A 7752-nucleotide genomic window follows, 5' to 3' on the forward strand; every position below is an offset into this window, starting at 1 on the left:
TTCCCTTTCACTTAATTACCTGATGCCCAGACATGGCTGTGCGAAATTTGCCTCAGATACATTTTGTAAAGTCATCGGGACGCGCTCATTTGGTGCTTTGATTAAAATGTGCAATCTTCCCCAGGCTTCGGCACCTCGTTAAATAATTGCACCTCCAGTGAGAAAGTAAACAGCACACTCTGGGGCACAGAGAACGAGATAAATGTGGTGCCACCCAGCAGATATTTCACACCCCATCCCCCCCAGGCAATCAGACGACAGCTGGGTGAAGGGCTGTGCGGATGGAAGTTGCCTTTAGGTTCCTTCCGTCTTGCAATCTTGTTGGGAGGAAGCATGATCCAGAAGGAGAACAGAGTCCCCTCTGCCTGCCCTTTCCTGCCTCCACGTCTGCTTGACTTGGACCCAGTCTTGCAGAGAGAGTGACCAAGGGTTGGTTGCACACTGGGAAGCGCTCAGCCCCACCGTTCTGTACCTGCCACAAACTCAAGGTGCAGGGGTGAGGGGCTGGACACAGAGCACGCTGCTTAGAGGACATTCAGTGCCCTTGAGAACATGCCAACTTTGAGTCAAGTCCTGCCTGTCTCAGTAATTAGTGATATTGACCTTCAGCATTTCACTTTGTAGTTTTTTTTCCTTCTTTTTCTTTTTAGAAAATGAGGATGTTGACCATTGCAGGTAGCCCTGGGTGCGGTCCACCTGTGCCATTCATCTGTACAATGACCTTGAGCAGGTGATTTATAAATACTTCCCTGAGACTCAGTTTTTTCATCTGGAAAAAGTGAGTTGACAAGAGACTTAAATCGCTTGAGATGATGTGTTTAATGCATGCACTAAGTATCAGGCACAGAGATGGTGCCTGCTAGGATGATAGGGGGGTGGCTTGGAGGGACTAAGGGTCAGATCCTGGATTGAATCTTGGTTCTGTCCATTTTTAGCTGTGACCTTGGGCACTTTGCTTCTTTTCTGTGGGTCTTTGTTTCCTAATCTGTAAACAGAAATAATAAATACTTATAAGGCAGGAGGAAGGTGACATTGAATTAAATAAGATGTTCTGTACTACATATGCATTCACCTGTCTGCATAGAGTAAATGTTCCATAAACACTAGGTCATCAAAATGATGGTGATGACCAAGGGCATAATGAGCCAGTTCCAAGCTCCAGAATCTTTGGAAAGTCTATCCAAGATGATGTCCCAACCACTGTGGTCTAAGAAGAAGCTCAATGAAGCTGGTTGATGAGGGTGTTTGTGGAAAATTCTCTTCCCTAGTGCTCCACCTCCAAGGTATGGGAATAGGAATAGCCTAATCACCAGGCTGACATAGCTCCTTCCTTAATTTTCTTTCTGGTTTCATAAGGCAAAGCAAGGAACTTAAGAAGTAGAGGGAGAAAGAGGCAGACCATCTGACACCTTTCCAATTTGCTATCCATCTATCTATTCATCTGTCTGTCCATCCATCCATCCATCCATCCATCCTTCCTTCCTTCCTTCCTTCCTTGATCAAGCTTTCACTATGTGCTATACCATACAAGGTACATACTTTCTACTCTTGAGGTTCTGATATTGTCAAATGGCATGGGACCATTTCTCCTCTCCCATGAGTCTATTTTCATCTTCAAGCTGACACAGGAAAGATTTATTCCAGGCACAGGATGCTGGAAACTCTCCTGTCTAATCCTTCCTCAGTCTGGAGGAGACATGGTTGTATTGAGGCAAATGAAAAGGGCTGTTCCACTTAAGGGGTGGACACACAAGATCTCCTCTGCCCTTCACATTCTACCCTGAGGTTGCCTCATGTGTCAATAAAAGCAGAGGCAAAGCTATTCGAGAAAGTTAATACTTGAGAATATGAAAATTCCTAGGACAAATTAATTTGGGCATGACTTGGTCACAATTCCCCCCCCCCACCCCCAGAGCTAAGTAAAGCATAAATCTAATTCTTAAGGAGTTAACATAACTTAGGGTCTAGTAGCCATGTTCCTTCTTGCCTCAGGACCTTAAACATACTAGTTATATAATCTTAATTCACTCTGTCCTTACCCTTCACAACACTTATCAACAATGTAATGGATCGTGTATCATCAATTGCTCAATGTTTGTCTCCCCAGTGGAGGGTAAGCTTCTGGAGGGCAGGGACCATTCATACCACAAATAACTACAGCTCACCTACAAACATTCCAGGCATTGTTCTGAGCCCTGCAGATGCACTGTGCCATGTTGAACTTCCATTGTCATTCCAGGAGTGAAAATAAACAGTCTTACTATGACTTAATACAGTGGTTGAGTGCCATTCAGGAAGATATCTGAAGGAAGTGAGGGACCAAGTCATCAGGATACCTGGAGGAAGGACATTTTGGGCAGAGAGAATGGCACATACAAAAGTCTTGAGGCTGGAGCATGCTTGGAATGTTCAAGAAATAGCAAGGAGACCAATATGGCCGGTGCAGAATGGTCCAGCTCTAAGGTGGTGGGAGATGGACTCAGGAAAGTAGCAGGTGGCCCTGCCTCTTACTCTAAGCAAGATGGGAAGCTATTTTTGAGCAGAATGGTAGCACGATCTGATGACCATTTCAAGGACTCCCCTGGCTGCCTTGTGAACAGACTGCCATGGGGGCAAAAGTGGAGGCAGAGAGTCATTTCCTATTGCACAGTCCAGGCAAGAGTGGCTTAGATTAGGATGGCAAGAAGTGCATGATCTACATATTCCACAGGTAGCAGGCAGAATGTGGAGCAGAGTCCCATGTGCTGATTCTCAACCCCAGGGGGAACCTCCAAACACTTCTTCCCATTGCATCTTGGTTTTGAAATCACCAAGGAAAACACAACACAGTCTAGCACTGGGTGGAATAATGCTTTACTTCTGTAAAGAAGAGACAGAGCAAGGTCAGCTCCAATAGTGTGGATCAGTCTCTCATCGCGAGCAGGTCACCCCCGCACACACACACCCCATCAAACAGCTGACACAGGGCAACTGGCTCACACCCCACCCTGTAGTGCTACAATGGAAAGACCTCAACCTTTCCCCTGTGGAGTCTGAAATACTACCAGCTGGGGGCATGTGTGAGGGCCATTGAGCAGGACAACGGAACACTCATTGTGCCTGAAACAGGGAAAGATATTCTCACACTAGATAATAAGCCTGTATAGGTTGTGTGGACTCTTTCATCTCTTGGTAAGGAAGTGTTCCAGGCCCCAAATCCTTTCTTTTGCAGCCAAGTGGGAGTGGAAAGACTGTGTGCATGAAACTGCCTTTCCCAAGAGTCTACAGGGTTTGTTGTTTAAGCGTTGGGAATGAGTGGGAGGAGGCAAGAATGATTCCAAGGCTTTTAGGTGGAAAACCTGAGGTATCAGTTGCTGAAGATTGTGGAGGTGTGTGTGTGTGTACGTGCTCACTTGCATGAGCGTGCACACACGCATGCATGCATATGTGTTGGATGATGAATCAAGAATTGGGTTTTGTTCACATTAAGTTTGAAATATCTATTAGAAATCTCTCTGAGATGCAAAATAGAGTTCTGCAAAGTTGAGTTGTCTGGAATTCAGAGGAGAGGTCTAGCTGGAAATAGAAAGTTGAAAGCCATCACTGTAAATGAGTTTTAGTGCCATGAGATTGGATGAGGTCCCTAGACAGGAAGGTAGATAGATAGAAGGAAGCTGAGAGCTGATTCTGGATCCCTCCAAGGTTTAGAAGTCTAGGATATGAGCTGGGACCGGGAAAGAAGACCAAGCAGCAGTCATCAGTCATGTAGAAGGAAAACTAGAGAATAATAATTTAAAAAAAAAAGCATTCTGGAGGCAAATCAGAGCAGAGTTTCAGAAAGAAGGGAGGGGCAAACTTTGTTAACTGTTTCTGGGATTAAGATGCAGACTGAGAATTGACCATGGGATTCTGCAACCCAGAAGGTACTGATGACTTGGAAAAGATCTGTTTTGGGAATGATGAGGAAGTCACTCTGGGAAGATTGAGTTCAGAAGAAAACGGAACAGAGAAACAGGGTTAGAGCAGGAGGGGAATGAAGAGTCAGGAAGGTTCTTTTTTTCCCCCTTATCTGTCAGGAATGATCAAGAAGAGAGAGAAAATGTGTTGATGTGTGGGCAAGAGCGATTGGCCAATGACTTTGGTATTGAAAAAGGGAATGAGGATATAGGTTCAAGCTGAGGTGTTGGGTTTAGACAGGAGCATTTTTGTTCATCCATGGTAGTGGGTGGAAAGGCAGGGTGTATGGATGGGCCGGATGTCCCAAGGCTGGTAGATGTGTTGGTGGGAGCCTGTGGAATTCTCTTCTGATTGCTTCTATTTTCTCAGCTGAGAGTGAGGAAAAGGAAAGAGAAGTTATAAAACAATTGTTTGGTTCTCTGATCAGATTTGCTCAGAATTGCACCAGACAGGAAAGTTGATGAATGAATGAGTCAGGAAATGTGGTAGGATTGCAGATAACATTTGGGACCATTGAGGTTGGTTTTCATGCATTCGAAGAAAGCCAGTCTGAATGCTTGTGTATTTTTCCCCCACCAAGCTCAATTGCTTGGATGAAGGCTCAGGAGAGTTAAGTGAGATTTAATGAGGGTTGTGGTTTTCCCTGATGAGTGTTAGGGGCAGAGGAAGAAATATTTGGAGCATATGCTGGGTTCTACTGGTGATAATAATACATATCTAATATAAACAGGGTGAAAAGAAAAGCAAGGATGTAAAGGAATTGAGGGACAGTGAAAAGGTTTTAACCATCACTGTATTTAGGTTATAGAGGGGTCCATAACTTTTGAAACAGGCAAACTAAAGATGAAAGGTAGTGATTAGAAAGTAGGGTCTTCAGAGTTAATGTAATGGTGGAGTGAGTTACCTGTACAGAGAGGTCCGGGGTATGACCGCGGGAGGGACTGGCTGAGTTAGGATGAGTTAGCAAGGGACTGGGTGTGGCCATGGACCTGTGAGTCCACAGCATTGCAGGGTTTTCTCTATGAAAACTGAAATCGCTGAGAACCCAAACTAAAAAAGTGTTGGAGAGGGTGACAATGAGCCAGGGGCTCAGCTCTTGTGGGAACGAGGGAATGACTCAGGGGTCTAGAGATGGTTCCCTAACCAGGGGGTTCAGTCTGGCAGCATAGCCTTCCAAGCCAAGAGTGTTACAGGGTCAGGGGCAGAGGTATGCAAGAGTAATAAAGAGCCAGGAGGATTCCTACCCAACCTCCAGGCCCGGTGGAAGAGGGGTATGGGAATGGAAAAAAAAAGTCACTTCTTAAGAGGACAGCTGATGAAGCTATGTCCTTAGGTAGAGCTTGAGTTTTTTCTTTTTAGGAGCAGGTTCTAGACCCATAGAGATCTGGCCTCCTCCAAGAGCTGCCTCCCTGATGTGGTCTGTGTTGTGCCTTCCCGGGAGTTGTCTGCTCTTTGGCCAGAGACCTTTCTGTGATACAAGTTACTATAGTGGCTACGCACACAACCTTTCAAGTCCGACTGCCTTGATTCAAATCTGGCAGGAATCTACTCCACTACTTATTAACTCTGTGAACTTAGGCTAATTGATTAAACTTTCTGTGCTTCAGTTTCATCATCAGAAAACGGGGGTAATAATGGGCTTAATTATGGGGTTGTTGTGAAGATTAATGGAATCAATATAGGCATAGTCCTTGGAACAGTGCCTAGAACATGGCAAGTGTGCATATTAGTTTCTGCTATTGATATTATTTTTGAAATGAATATTCTACTCCTGATGGGTTCCTTGTTCTGTTAGGACAGAACGGTGAAGGGAGGTGCACCTGAAGATATAGGGATTTTGCTGATAATGGGCCATGGGGGAATTGAGATAGTTAGGGGTAACCAGATTAGGTGGTGGACAGAGGTCTCAGGGATGATAAGAGATGAGCTGAGGGAGTCTTAAGGCTTCTTATGCAGAAGTGACCAGAGATGAAGAACAAGATGGACTCTGTCCTGTTGTGTCTCAGGTTGGAAGGGAAGGAGGGGCAATATTGCTAGGGGCAGGGGCCCTGTGATTTCCTTCAGGGAAGGAAGCTGCTGGATGGGCACGGTTGGGCGAAGGGCCATCTTGCTTGGAGTTCAAGGGCTCCTTCTTCACTTCTGCCAATGGACATGGTGGGTGTGGTTTGCAGCTATTTCCCTGGTGTCTAGCATGGTTCTTGGGTCCAGGAGAGGCCCACTCCATCCTTGCTACAGAAATAAAAGATATTTCTTATTTTTTTAATGTTTACTTATTTTTGAGAGAGAGAGAGAGAGAGAGAGAGAGAGAGAGAGAGAGAGAGAGAGAGAGAGGGAGGACATGAGCAGGGGAGGGGCAGACAGAGAAAGAGAGAGAGACACACACACAGAATCTGCAGCAGGCTCCAGGCTCCCAGCTATCAGCACGGAGCCTGATACAGGGCTCGAACTCATGAACCATAAGATTGTGACCTGAGCCAAAGTCAGACGCTTAACTAACTGAGCCACCCAGGAGCCCCTGGAAGGTGCTTCTGGAGATGCACACACTGTCATGAGCTTTCCCATCAGCCCAGCCTCTTCTAATACCTCACACTACCCGTTCAGAAATCTGTCTACTCCCTTGGTCGGATTCCTTCTGAATTGTACCAGGCATCCCAGTGCCCCTCTGTACCTGTGATGGTGTTGCTCACAAATAGTTGTCCTTGAAGCTCACCTCACCCAGAGTTGAGATAAAAGGCGTCATACGATGTTCCCAAAGCTGTGTCTCAATTGCCTGAGCAGATGCTACCGACAACATTAAAATTGAAATGAGAAGGACTTGTTGGGCCTTGTAGTTTTCTGATGGGACAGTTTCTTTTCTCTTTGGCTCAGTGCTCAAGATTTTGTGAGACATGAAGCTGTCCTGCTGCCGTTCCCCCGTGGCTGCCTATCCTTACCTGCTGTGCCGTCTGCTCTCCTGTTATGGGCTGTGCGGATGAGCTCATCGGAGCTCCAGGACCTGGGTCCTGGGAGACAGCGTTGTTGCAGGTGGTAATCCAGGGGAAAATTACCCACAGGCATATGCTCTTTGGCTCCCATACTGTCTTACAAATCGGGAAATCTTACGTAAAATTCCAGATTTATGACTTTTTTGAGGAGATTGGAAGGCTCAACCACACTGACTCTGGGATCCTTCGTGGCAACGGTTGGGGGGGGGGGGTGAGTCATGGCGCCCCCTGCAGGCAGAACAGAACACATGCTCTGAGTCACTAGAGACCCCTCCATGTATGCTTCCTGGGACGCCAACATTTATATTATGGGTCTGTGCTTTTTATGGGCGTTGGCATTTAAACCTTGAGCCACCCAACCTAACATAGAGGGGCATCTGAGGGCATGTGCGGAGTAAAGCAATTTGTGAAGGATTAATGACTACATGGAATATTGATGTGCCGGCCACCAAACCGCTCTTGGACTCCTTCTGGCTATTTGTGAGAGTAAACAACTTACATAATCTCTTAAAAAAAAAAAAGCAAAGTCCTAACTAATTGACACATTCTGCTCTTCCTGGAAATTTTAAACATAAATGAGAAGCATGGGAAACTATTGCCTAATGTGCTTGAGAATATGGTGGCTATCAAAGTCGAAGAGTGCCTGGTTCCTTCCCGGGGTGGTGGAGGATTTCACAGTTTCTTTATTCTTCCGTGCTGTAGCAACACCAATTATCGCCTACTGGACTCTTCCTGGTGTGTGTGTGTGTCTCTGTGTGTGTGTTGTCACTTCGGAAACAGGTAGCAGAATAGTGCCTTTTTTTAAATTTTTTTATTTTTTGTGACAGCCTTG

At 45.8% G+C, this 7752-nt stretch overlaps 1 long non-coding RNA gene across 1 annotated transcript; it reads right to left on the bottom strand.

Annotated features, from left to right (window-relative positions):
• Positions 1-800: 800 nt before the first annotated feature.
• On the bottom strand, positions 801-7123 carry LOC115282228. Its single transcript, XR_003904554.1, has 3 exons — positions 6870-7123; positions 2166-2336; positions 801-985 (listed from the first exon to the last, which is right to left on the bottom strand). It is a non-coding gene; the product is annotated as an uncharacterized LOC115282228 (long non-coding RNA).
• Between the last annotated feature and the right edge of the window lie 629 nt (positions 7124-7752).

The sequence above is a fragment of the Suricata suricatta genome, chromosome 17, assembly GCF_006229205.1.
Source record: "Suricata suricatta isolate VVHF042 chromosome 17, meerkat_22Aug2017_6uvM2_HiC, whole genome shotgun sequence".
Lineage (NCBI taxonomy): Eukaryota > Metazoa > Chordata > Mammalia > Carnivora > Herpestidae > Suricata > Suricata suricatta.